Genomic DNA, 13,791 nt, shown 5'->3' on the forward strand with positions numbered 1-13,791 from the left:
CAGCACAGCAAGTTACTTTGCTGCGCTGCCCTGCGTCACAGGGAAAGGGCGGGAATGTGCCGTATTTATCCAATATGATGCATTCCGGTCTTTTCCCCCCGCACTGGCGCCATTTCGACAGCCTAGCTTCAACGCAGGCACACTTGCCCCATGTTGCAAGGGTGCCTCCTTTGCATGCAGGATTGTTTTTGTGCAGGAAGGGGCACCTTCCTGTACAAAAACAATCTTGAGAGGCTTTTTCATCTTTCTATGTGGGCTGCAGAATAAAGCACAGTTTGAAAGAGGAAAAAACAAGGAGAAATAAAGATATTTCTCCTAGTTATGCCTCCTCTGGGGCAGCGCATGATTTTGCCGCATTCCCAGGATTAAAAGTCCTTGTAAATCGATGAATTCGTCAAAAACCGTGGGAGTTGTGAGGGAGACTTTTATTATTGCAGGAAAACTACTGCGGTTTACAAGGAACTCTGCAGTGATTTATGAGTTTTTAAGAGTGAGTCATTATGCTGCACAGTTCTGCTGGTTTTGTTACTGGGGGCCGATTCGCAGCATTGCTGCAAAACCAGTCCCCAGTTACAAAACCAGTCTCCCATGCAACACCTACCGCAACTCCTCCCGTGCACACAGTAAGGCAATGCAGCAGTTTGTGCTGCGTTGCAGTACTCCATATCTATGAAGCCGTTCAAAGACATGCAAAGTGGTTTTACATGGCTTTTAAAATATGACTTCGGGCTTTGCATTGTGCATGTACCACATTGCAAGGTGCAAGCATGACGCAAGGCCCTTGAAAACATGCTCCTTAGTCTGGTGTGCATGCAAATCCTGCATTGCAAATCCCTGGTGAGTTGCATTAGTACTACTGGAACAAGGCCTATGAAGGCACCAATACGTGAGGTGGAGTGGCCTCAATGGTCCTGTGACCTCCGTGACAAAGCCACTGCTGCTCTAGGGTGTGCTGCTTTGTAGACCTGCCCGCAAGACTAGTGGTGAACTTCGGTATGGATTGTGGTGGACAGGGCTTCAAGTTTACCCAACTGGCCACCGGTAGGGTTCACCTGCTGGTGCTAAGAGACCAGGGCTTCTAAGGTCTAGTGGGGCCTTCTAAAGTCTATCATGGGTGCTCCCTCAGGAGTGGTCTGATGGACAAGGCATGAAGGCTGAACCAGGTTCCCCAGTTCCAAATTTGGTAGCTCTGGCCATAATGCCACATCCTATCCCCATCGAACACCCTTCTGCCCAACTGAGTGAAACTCGCACTTTCTTCAGCTACAACCCAATTCTGCCCCATTATAAGCACCTGGATGTGACTCATTTCAAATTATGCAGTGCCTGAAAAAAATGTAACAACATTCTGGGAAAAGCAAATACTCATAGGGAATGCAGGATTATGTACAGCATGCAAAATATAAGCAGGAACAACATGTTACCTTAACGCTTTTACTCTCGTTCAGAAATCAATGAGTATTTTTTGTCTCAAACATTGAGGACATGAATATAGGGCTCCTCCTGTATACATGTGTTAAGCAGGGCTCAGAAGAGAAAGGGACTCTTCAAGAGAATCTGATCTGACTCACGGAAATCCACAAGGGCTCCTTCTTATCCACAAATTGTGCACTCTTGATTGTCAGCGCCAGGATGCCTGTTAGGTGAGAGTGCGCTTTACAAGTGAGATAAATAAATAAATAATTCTTATTCATGTCAGCCAGCTAGCTGCTCAAACATAGTATAGCACATATGTATTCAAGTGTCCTGCAAAGACGAATGAGTGCGAGTAAGTAAATGTGGGTGTGAATGGTTGAGTGCCTGAATGTAACTGAGCATGAGTGAAAGAGTGTATGTCGATGAAAGTGAGAGAAAGTGAGTGAGAAGGAGTCACGTAGAGTAAGTGAAACTGTAAGTTAGAATGAGGTAATCAGAGTAGGAAAAAGTGGTGAGACTGAGTGAGAGTGAGAATGTGATACCGAATGTTGAAGTGTGAGTGCAAGTGAGCAATTTTGAGTAAAAGGGAAAGTGAGTGAGAATGAATAATGGGGGTAGTGAGCCTGAGTGAGATAACATGTGAGCAAGCAGGACAAAACACAGGCCTTGGCAAAGTGGAGGTAAATATTTACTTATGGGAGGAACATATTGTGCATCTTGAAAGAAAACGTGGTCAACTCCTGGGGATGTTGTCTTGGCACAGTAATGGCTTTTGAGAGAATTTGTGTAAAAAATGGGGTGTTGAAAATAAAATGCAGTATTTGACACTATAGTTTTTTTTTCAAAATTATCTTGGGAGTAGCAACACCCAGACTGCAAATCCTCCTAAAAAAAAAAAGGCACCCTTACTCGCTTTGTACGCTCTAGTTCAGCTCTAGCATTACGCTACACTACTCTCAAGCATCACCAGCCATGGTGAGAAAGGGTATTGTGCACAACCGACACAGTTAAATAGTTTATACATTTTACTGTTCCACTGGCATAAGACTCAGGAAAAGAAAACCTGTCGCAGTTCTTTATTGATCCTTCACTTTAAAGTAGATCCGAGTAACTACTAATCTCTCCTACCGGACTACTGATAATATATCTTTTGAGCTCTCACTACCGGCTTTCTGACTTTAGCTGCTTTTGGGACAGTGAGCCCAGGACCCATGTCTGCGCATACCCGGCACACTTAGGGTGCAACATTTGCGAAGGGCTGTCCACTTCGCAGCAACACAAGTCACATTTTTTTTTAACTTTTGATCCGTTTGAGCTACAAACAATTTGTAAGTTAAAATTGTCAGATTATGTAGCAGATGTGTTATGTGTCAAATATGCCAGGATCATAATTATTCAGAAAACATTTGCAAACTAGGATATTTTGCTATTCATGTTTGAACTGGTCCTGTGGAAAATAGGAGCAGTGCTGATGACAGAAGCTCCATGGCTCGGAGACAAATGGCTTGTGCTTCCACTTTTAAGCGTATTGGGGACATTCTCTGATTGGAAACATATCGGACTTTGGAAATGTATTTTAATGTGAATAATTCATATTAAACCTTAAATAATCACAAGTTGCCTTCCTATTTGAGATGTGATGAATAGAAAGGGTGTGTGCTGATCTCTTCTGTGCTTTAAGTGCAGACCGCCCTCATTACAGAGCAGAAAGTTTGTGTTGGGCGCTATAACAGAAAATATAATGATGAAAACAGGTAGGACAACGGACATCAACTAAGTAGCGACTAACATGATACCAGGTTCAACGCTGGTTGAATAAGTCCCTTTCTTGACCATAGTAGCTCAAATGTTTATTTAAAAAATGCTGGTACGTAGCGTAGTTTCTAGCAATTTTAGCCTCATAGGTATTGTTTCACAATAGTGTATTTAATGGTAGATCACAGCTTCACCAGAGGGACGACTAGGTTTATCACATTTATGGTTTAAAAAGCAGACTTTGTGAACATGCCATGTTAAATATTGGAAGTTAAAAATATATCAGATTTCACACGTTAATTCATACTAGTTAATGATGTATTTAGCTGTACAGTTAAAGATATTTTTCTTTATCAAGTGTATGTTAGGAAACCTGACAGCCAATTAACCACGTTTCTAGACAGATTTCCTGGGTCTTCTCTCATCCTTACGTGGGTTTTCCCCTTTACACACAGTTTGCAGTGCTGCTCTCTGAATAGTCGTAAGCCATCATACTTGTTTAGGGTGTAGTCTTCAGGAGTTACAGCTTCTTAGCACAGGGACACATGCTTGCCTGTAATATGAGACTATTAATGCCACCTGTTAACCTAAAATCCCCCAACTCTAAAATTAGTTTATTCTTGTCATGGCATGAAAAGAAATTCTAGTCCATCTTTGAAACATCCCATTAAAATGTGTTTTCGATATTTTGCAGCCTAGAGCAGAAGGTAACGTAATTAGTGCTGGCATCGGGTTTCTAGATGCTTCAATGGGAGACTAGCCTTCAAATCGGTAGTCTCCTGCCTGAATCGGGAGGGTTGTCATGTCTGCCTCACATAAAAAAAAATAACCTAAAAAACAGCAGATAAGACATTCGACATTCCCCGTTTAAAAAATGCACCAGGTATTTAATTTTCCCAACTTACTTGATCTTTGTGGAGTTCAACTTCAGAGGCAGTCCAGGCTCCTCTTGCAGGCCCGGTACAGAGAAAAGAGCAGAGCTGTAAAGGAGGGGCCGGTGACCACTGGGCAGGCACGGAGAACAATTTCCAGGAGAGGCTAGTGGGGCTGGGACAGCGTTTCAGTTCTGCCTGGCTGGAGAGCAGATTTACAGTCACAAAGTCCTCAGTGAAGCCCTTTTCTTCTATCCTAGGTGGCGTCCGTCAGTCTGCGTGAGCGGGGAAGGGGGGAGACACCAAAGTATCCTGATGTGACCATTGTATTCGTCAGAGTGGGGGCAGGCAGGCAGCTGTCCTCTCTGAATGAGGTGTGAATCACGGGCTCAGAGCAGCCGTTTTCGCGCTATGCTAGACTGATGGCCCCTTTCAGTGTCACTTTGCAGGCCCCTAGTCACAGAGGGGAAAGGGAGGAGGTCGGGCGCGCTGCACAGGCCTTCGTCGATGTGCACGGTGGACCACACAGGCTGGATAATAAAGGTGTCATTTTAAATTAGGGCAGTCCCGGGACGCTTTTTTTAAATCAAGAAGTAGGGGAACGGACTAGCATAATTTTTAAAAGTAGGGGCACGCCGTGCCCTTCCGTTCCCCCCCCACTTCTAACACTGGCTACCACATCAGAGGTCAGGGTGAGATCGCCTCTTCAAGTGGTCGAGGTGAGCCCATCTCATCAAGTGGGATGAAGGTGCATTGGAGCCAACTGGCTTGAGAGGGCTCCCCTTATGTGGGAAAGTGACATTAAAATACTGTTATTTCAGGGCTGCAATCTGACTGCTACTACGGCCTGCAGCTAGTTTCTGACTGTCTCAAGTATTCTTCATCTCAGTGTCAGAAAGTTAAACGCTCACTGCTGACATCTGTGTGTACCCTGAAACTGGTCACTAAGGCTCGAAAGCAGGCTGGACTGTCCATGAATGACATGAGAACTTTTAGTGTGACTTGCAAAAGAGCATGTTGCTTTCTGGAGCGGCCCGAATATGCTGAAAAATTTGCACTTTTAGGGCCTTTTGTAGTAGTTTGGTACCACCACTAAGTGGCTTCCTGAGGTCTTAACTTGCCATAAGGAAACGCTAGGCTGTGTGACTGACATAACGTAGCCCCACCACTTACAAACATCACCAGACGCCACTGACCTGAAGGTCTCTGCCAGGGAACCATTCAGAGGAAATAAATGGCACAAGACCGAGAACACTTACTGTTCTGGGCCATGAAGAACCAATCCATAAATAGAAACCGAAATCTGGAGGACTTGAGGTCCTGCAGTGAGAGGTGACTGACAGCATCCACCCTTACTTTGAGACAGTTAACTAGGTGTTCCACTATGGAGACGATGCCACTCACTGCGCTCACCTACATAGGCAAGCCGCTTCCCAACACAGGGTCCACCACGAGTCTGTTGCTGGTGTTTTCTGACAAGATCTGAATGGCTCTCTCTAACACATAAATGAGCACAAACTGCTCTTATGCAGACCAAAGGCCCTGTGCCAAGTTGCCCCTGACTAGGCTTTCCAACACAATAAGGATGCATCTGTGACTACGGTAATATGAGTCATGGGAGGCTGAAAGGATAAAGGTGTTCATCCACTGGAGCATATCCTGATGCACCAAACTGAAAATCTGCACTTAAGCGCAGACTTCCTTGGTGTTGCAGCCACTGCCTCCTCTGACACCAGTCAAGGGCTCTCATTTGCTATCTGGCGTGATACACCACCAGGATGTATGGAGCCATGGGGCCTACAAGGCACAAGACCTGCAGGACCAGGATCCAGGCTCGAGTCAAGACACATTGGATTACTAGTCTGAATAGTTACAGTACTAAGAGGAGGAGTGAAGACCTTCATCAGGGATGCGTCAAGCATTGACTCCAATACAAACCAGCCTCCGGTCACCATACTTCTTTGGCATCAAGAAACAAGCATTTGCAATGCAATAGGTCTCGCATTTACGTGAGTTTGAGCTATTGACATCGCAAATAACAATGCCTTTTATATTTGTTTTCGTTTTAAAAACATAAATAAAAGGCATTGTCATTTACAATGCCAATAGCAGCTTGTGTAGCTGCGAGACCTATTGCATTGCAAATGCTTGTTTTGGGTTTGAAAGGGACCCTCGAGGCCTCCTCTCTTCAGAGGTTGGTGGAGAGAGGGGGTTTGGTACAAATTGCCCACTTAGTAGAAAGTGACTCAGTTTAATGTTTCGGGGCAGATTTACAAGCCCCTTGCGCCACTTTTGCGCCACTTTTAACATGGGAAAAGTGACGCAAAAGTGGCGCAAGGAGCTTGTAAATCTGCCCCTTCCTTTAGTGGAAACGCCGGAAAATTGGTGTTTTGTGTGTGAAAAGGACCCTGGAATGGGTGCGTGTGTGTGGAAGGAGGGGGGGGGGGGGAGCTTGGGCCTCACACAGCCGAAAGCAGTCAGCTGGTACCACGAGTGAGGCCTGACTGAGGATGACGCATCTGGAGGCCCTGCTGGTGGCCCTATGGCTTCTCTGGTCCAGGGTAAAGGGTCACGATGCCATCTTTGGGGGAGGATATAGCCAATGAGATAGAAGTTTAAGACCTCTGCCAATCGAGGCGCATCGAAGGTGGCGCGAGAAGTACAATCTAATGTGGGACGCTCGAGGCCTACCACCCTAACCTTTATCCAGGCGCACAGTATAAATCCATCAAAGCGCCTACACGCAACTCAATTTCTAGTATGCGCTATGAAAAACTCGTTTCACTTAGCAGCCGTTGGCTCGGGGTTACTGATTCGAGCCTTCTGCCTGGCATCATCTCGGTGATAGCAGACTGGAAGGTGGAGGCACGGGAAGGTGCATAAGGGGGCTGCACCCCCCGCCGCGGAGATCTGTGTGTCACGTGTCTGAGGCCTGGTGAGGCCCACTCCGCCTTTCATCCGTGCGGCGGCCACATAATGAGGAACCTTGCCTTGGGTGATAAACTCCAATGTTTAAAATTAAATATAGTGTTAATAATATTAATTCTGATTAAAAATTGTTCCAGTGGATAGAGATTTAAGTGCAACTTGGGTGTGGAGGAAGTAGTCAGTGCTGTAAGCCTCGGGTGAGCCCGCACCACCCACAGGTCTTTATCCGGTCCAGGTTTGTAGTGATCACGTCATAAGCGCACAGACCTTTACGTGTGTTATGTTGTAGTGATTGCTTCAATTATAAACAGTTCTTATCAAACACGTCTCCTTGGAAGGATGAAAGGCTTGCCAGTCTGGCAGACTTTGCACCTACGTCCTTAAGACCGTTTTTAACCCACTGAGTTGTCTTGCTGCCTAACACACTATGGTCCGACCGGCTGCATGCAGACTGGCCGCTTTATCCTCGTTAAAAATAACGAGATGGGATGTAGGGTTATGCGCGCACATGTGGGATTTATGGGTCGGGCCTGCACGGTATCAACCAGGGAGGAAGGCTGGCCCCCAAAAACCGAGACAGGAAATGATTGTAGCTTTCCAGCCTGTGGCGACACGTGTGAATCGGGGTCCCCATAAAAACTTGGTAACAGGGCTCTTAAGACGAGGCGGGGCTTGCGTAGCCTGAGAGCGGCCGTTTGTAGTGAAGGGAGAGGGGGTGTAGTGTGCCTCTCTGGGGATGGCAAACCAAAAACTTATTTTGTTGTAGTCCACGTTACATAAAACAATTTGAATTAGAACCAGAGAATTGAGGAAACCAATTGTGACACTTACACACATTTAAAAAACTAGCATGTTTTAGAGAACAGCGACGTGCACAAAGGCATGTACAGTTCGTGGAAGTGAAACTAGTACGGCGAGCTTCTATCAGCACAGTACAGAAACTATTGACGAGAATTAAAGCTGGGTTGCGGGCCACATTTCTGTGCAAGGATGAGACAAATTTGAAGTGCTTGAGCCGAAGTTAAAGTAAAAACATTAGTTTAAGCCGTGACTTTTTTTTTTTTTTTTTTTTTTAAAAACCTTTATTTCGGTAGTTGCACAATACACAGCGTCTGCCTACAACCCCTCGGGGCCGGCCGCTATGACATCGGAGAACATAAAACAATCATGTCAGGATAAGAAAAGGTTTTGATTTTATGGTTTCGTCGAGTACGATGTAGTGAACTTCGAAAAGGTTCGAAGCTAATCACTGACCAGGAGAGACAGCACCATTCACGGAGCACCCAGAAGGAGGCGTCATATAGGAAGGCATTAATAAGGAAACAGGTGGCCACCATCCAGGAACTAAAAGCAAACACTATACCACAGAATGATGGAACACAATAAGCTCCCTGCTAACACTGAACCCCAACCCCGAAGAAACAAAGAAACGTAAAAGAGAAAGAAACCAAAGAGGAAGAGAGAAAGAAAGAGAAAGAGGGCCATAGAGACGAAGAAGACATAGAACACATCCCATCCCCCCACCCTGCATACCAGCGGAAGGCCACGGCCCACCCCCCCCCATTAGGCATGCCTGTCGCCCCAAATGAACCCCAAGTAGGAAAGAGAGTCTGGAGAGTGGGAAATAACCTCCCAGTCTCCGACTCCCAGAGAAGACAGGAGGAGGAAATTTTATATACTCCCGGTCACCACAGCCCCTTACGCATCCCCCACCCTGAATATCAGCAGCACAACTGAAGTGGCAAGCAAAGCGGCAGGTGGGGAAACTCCATTACAAATGTGCGAGTAAAGCAGACACTTGGCAGTCTCATCCTAGTCCCCGCCCGCCAATACGTACAGCAAACTAAAGGGAATCGCCCAGCCCCGGCCCGATCCTAAGTGGCCCCACAGATCCACCCCCGCAATAAACAGTAGCGAATTACAAACATGCGGATCAACCGATACATAAACAAATGTTCTAGTCCGGGTCATGCCAGGCGGTCAGGCAGGATCATCAAGGGAGGCAACATCAACCCTGGCCTGAACGCGGAGACCTCACCAAACATGGCCGCCGCTGGGAGTGTACCTCAGGCAGAACAAAGGAGCAAGATGGCCGCTCCCGGCAAAGAAGACGCAGAGGGAGGAGAAGCGAGAGTTCCCAGTCGTAGACCATCACCACATCGATAGTGACAAACACAGTTTTCCCCACAGAACAGCACACACTCCGGCGATGTTGAGGCAGACATGGCAACACTTGCAGAGGCAGAGTCTCAGCTTGTAAAGTGGAAGGGAGCTTTGTATCTGCAACTTTGTCCTTAAGAGAACCCTCGACACTGTAGCCAGGGAGAGGACGTTCCACAGTATCCCCCTGTCGCCAATTTGTATCCGCCTCGAAGGGAATAAGAGGCATGGGGGGGTCAGACAACCGCAGTAGTTCCCTGGATGGCATAGTGGCATCGATCTGCCGCTCCAGTTCTCGAGTGCGTTGGCACCATGTCGCCCGCAAGTCCCCCAGGGCTAGAAGGATATCACCATAGGTCAGGTCTGCTCCCTGCTTCAGCATGCCGACAGTATGTAAAGGCGCCACCGGGACACCCTCCAGCTCGACGGTAGGCAGGGAAGCTTGCGTCAGGGATATGGCGGCTTCCGCCTTTCCGGCGAGGTAGACCGGCACCGGTACCATGTATGCCGTTAGCCCACCTCGGAGGGGTGAGGGCGACGCCATAGGACGGGGGAACAGTAGTTAAGGCAAGAGGAGGTGCTGCTCGCTATACAGGGCTCACACAATGGGAGAGCCCTCGGCTGTGTTGCGATGCGGGTGGTGGGCGATCTCAAGCGGATACCGCTCTGGCCGCTGGTAGGAGGACAATGGAAGATTCGCCAGCCCGGACCCAATCGTACCGGAATTCTCTCCGTAGCGAAGAAGGCTCCGCCAGGCCGCCCACTCCACGCCCGGTCACATTTCCCCAGGCGCCGGTCCAGCCCCAGGTCGTCTCACCGTACGTGTGAGCGGTGTCCGGTGGCGGTGGTCGGGCCAGAATGCGTGGGCAAAGTCCAAAGTCGGCAAACTCTATGAATCCTCGACCAAAAAAGCCGGCGGGGACATCGGAGGAATGCGGAAAGTATCAGCGCATTCGTGGTTACATTTACTCGCGCCGTAGGCAGGATTAAAGATCAGGATGTCATGTAAACAGCAGACGGGCTGCGGAGCCGGGAGCTCAGACGTCCTATCCGTCCGCCATCTTGGCTCCTCCAAGCCGTGACTTTTTAACAATTACTACAGAAGACTGCGAAGCGCCAACCAAAATGTTTTTTTAAAAGAGATTCGAAAGTTTAATTATTGTAACTCTGCTTGTCATCACGTGCAGGTGCAGAAAGAAACCAAAGGGAACAGATTAGTCTATATTTAAATCACTTAAATGCACGCTAGTCCAGGCCAGTTTTGGAAAAGCCCGGGTCAGCTGCTGGCACCTCTGTCTCTTAGGGAAGGGGGAGGGGCTGCTATTGTTTCCTGCTCAGCCCCCTGCAAACACCTCAAAGAGTTACACAACGAAACAAGTGCTCGAAGTCCGCCTAATTAATCACACCCACAACGCTGCCTAAAAAGAGAAGGAGAGCACAGAGTGATGGAGATGTGAAAGGGGAAGCAGCACACAAAGGCGTATGGAGAGAAGAAATAAACACATGCGCTGCCGTGAAGTGTTGAAAGCAAAGAGCCTCGCGCTGAAAGCAAAAAAAAAAAAAGAGAAGGAGAGCACAGAGTGATGGAGATTTGAAAAGGGAAGCAGCACACAAAGGCGTATGGAGAGAAGAAATAAACACATGCGCTGCTGTGAAGTGCTGAAAGCAAAGAGCCTCGCGCTGAAAGCAAAAAAAAAAAAGAGAAGGAGAGCACAGAGTGATGGAGATGTGAAAGGGGAAGCAGCTTATGAGATGAGGGGGAAGGGGGGCCGTGGTAGTAAATGAATACAGGCTTATCCAGTGCCAAGTGAGAACAAACACCCCATTTGGGTGTGAGGTCTCAGCTGCAGTGTTAAATGATACTTTTTCCGGGTGGTGATGAGACTTCTTTCGGGTGTGGAGGTGCGTGCTGCATGAAAGGTGGGATCCTTTGTGGTGTAAGGAGTCATGTTATGGAAAACGGGCATGGGGCTATCAGGGAGCACAGCAGCACCCCGAGCTGTGCTCCGGTCCGCTTAGGAATGAAAAAAAAATAGCCTGATCAAAGCTGAAGAAAAGGGAGGGGGAGAAGGGAGGAGGGAGTGTGAGCAGCAGCTGTGTTAAACAAGCCGAGGTGACAAGAAGGGCTGGGCGAGAAGGGAGGGGGGAATGCCAGCAACAGAGGAGCCTGATCAAAGCTGACGGGAAGGGGAGAAGGGAGGAGGGAGTGTGAGCAGCACCTGTGCACGTGCACGCCAACGTGCACTCAAGGTTTAGGCCAGCCAAAACTGTGGGTAGCACTTTGAAAATCCCACATATAAAATGTCTCTTCGAGCCTTTGGCTCACGAGACCTAAAAAGGGAGTCTGCAGCCATCTCTTCCAGAGGCACCACTTCTATAGACCCTTTTTCTGATACTGATGACTTCTGCTCCTTGAGAGCACACCCTGGTGTGGAGAACAGGAAGAGAAGGGTACAGCCCCAGCAGATCAGCTGCAGCAGCCAGCGGCCTACCGTGATCACTTCCCATAGTGTGAAAAATGGGAGCTCCCCCCCCCCACCACTGGAAGGTGCTAACATGAGGGAGGAGTGTCAGACCCAATTCGAGGGGCCACAGAGTAGACAGGGGTTACTTTACCAAACTATGGAGGGTGAGGTCAATTGCCACTGCTATACAGTGGAACGTTCTACTACGGCGCTGCAAACCGGGGCAATCACAAGCATACAGTCACAGGGTTCCTTGAGAGGCGGGGTGGAGGGAAGACAACTGCTAACAAGCATTGACAATGGATCAGGCTTATGAATGCAGTGTCAAGCCAGACCAAAAAAATCTATGTACGTTACAAACTGATCCTCTTCTTTCTGTGCTGCTGCCAGAGTAAATCAACATGAAATATCTAGTTATCTAAGACATTTTAATAACGTGTGTGTGTGCCCCCGACAATTCAAGCTCAGACAGCTGAATAAATAAATAAAATGATCACAGCTGCTGAGTGAAGGCTATGTACTTGTTTGTCTGAGCACACAACGTCTGCGCAATCGAACATGTACTCCTGGCTTCCAACATATGGGCAGAGCTAAAGATCCTCTTCTGGCGATTCTTACATAATTGTCTGGCGACAGCTGCGCTGTCGAACTAGACCATAAAAACGCAACTATCAATAAAGAAGCACAATAACGGAGCCAGGTGCTGGTCTTTATACGAAGGAAAGTACATTTAATCACATAGCAGAACTAAATTTTATACAACACAATTTCATTAGCGAATACAGGGTGGCACACCTGCTTATGATCTCCAAATGGCGCTACGCCACTCAGTACTCTCTCCTCCTTGGTTGACTTTATCGATTCTAGACCCAAGTATTCTGTGGCATAGGCATAAATTACGGAAAGGTGCAGATTACTTTTTTCTGACCCCACAAGGTCAAATGCGTAATCAATTTGCTTGTGCTTACCCCGACTAGTGATGTGGGCAGAAAATCCTCAAGTACTCATACTAGATTCTTCAGAGCGTATTACATTCTCATTGTACCAACGTGTCCTGCTTCTTAGTTTTCCAGGGGTAGGGGGGGGGGCAAATGGCTGTGCTCAGGGAAAACTAATCAGCTGCCCCTTATTAACAAAGTCTTCATGGATTTCAAAAGGTAGTCCAGTCTCCATCCTCCTCACTCCAGTGTTTGTATCTGCAAACTTTAGCCACAAGGATGCAAGCAATACACCCCCCTTGTCTGGGGAAGCTGTCCTCACCTTCCTCTATGTTGTTTCATGCCAAACAAGGGACATCCAAGATGGATCCCACTGGCTTTGGTACTTGGACAGAGGAAAACAAACAGACAGACAGAAACATACACACTACAATACAGATATCGCGCACTTTGCCGTGTGGTTTGGAAGGTCTGATACGGGTTGTTGTTTTCAAGACTGCACAGCCCTCGAATAGCTGTGGAAACTCCAGTACTGTTGTTGGAACTGCTCCACCGGGGCATGAGCAGCAGCTCTATTGTTCTTGAAATGTTCCAAGGAAGAGCCAGCCTTCGCTCCCCAAAAGCTGCTTGGTGTCCGTGGAGTCAAAGCCACACTTCGGGATCTGCTGGGAAGTATCTAGGCCATTACAAGGTCAGATAATGGCTTTGTCATATGTTCTAACAGGCTTATAAATATACATTAAGCCAGTTCCAATAATGCAGGGACATACTGGCCTGGGAGGCAGGTGGCAATTGCCATGCAGAGAGACAAACCAGCAGAGGCAAAAGCTTAGCGACCAACGCAATCCAGCTTCTTAAATTCCCTATTTGGAATATCAATTGGGAAAGCGTTCATGTTCTGCTTAGAAAACGACATTTGAACAATCAGACTCTGGTGACAGACGGGATGACAAAAAGTGAAAGTTACCCAGAGTAGACTCATGTTATCTGGCAGGCTGGCTGTAGACTGTTGGGCCACAAAGAGCATCTCTCAAACAGCAATGATGGGATCCAGTACAGCCGTATTAAATTAAAGCATATGCTCTGAAGAACCTAGGGAGGACTGCAAGATTTCAATCAGAATTATAGACGTCAAGTTTCAAGGACTATACCTTCTTCTGGATAACTGTTGTAAAGGATGTAACCTCCTCTGAGGCAGGGTAACAGGGGCTAAGTAATGTCCTCTTCTCGAGGAGTAGCTAGGACACCGCATTTTGT

At 47.5% G+C, this 13,791-nt stretch overlaps 1 protein-coding gene across 1 annotated transcript in view; it reads right to left on the minus strand.

The window, feature by feature from the left end:
• The window catches only part of PLEKHM1 (pleckstrin homology and RUN domain containing M1), a 448,316-nt gene that overhangs the window by 85,346 nt on the left and 349,179 nt on the right, over nt 1-13,791 (minus strand). The gene's annotated exons all lie outside the window — the stretch shown is intronic.

This window comes from Triturus cristatus, chromosome 1_1 (assembly GCF_964204655.1).
Source record: "Triturus cristatus chromosome 1_1, aTriCri1.1, whole genome shotgun sequence".
NCBI lineage: Eukaryota > Metazoa > Chordata > Amphibia > Caudata > Salamandridae > Triturus > Triturus cristatus.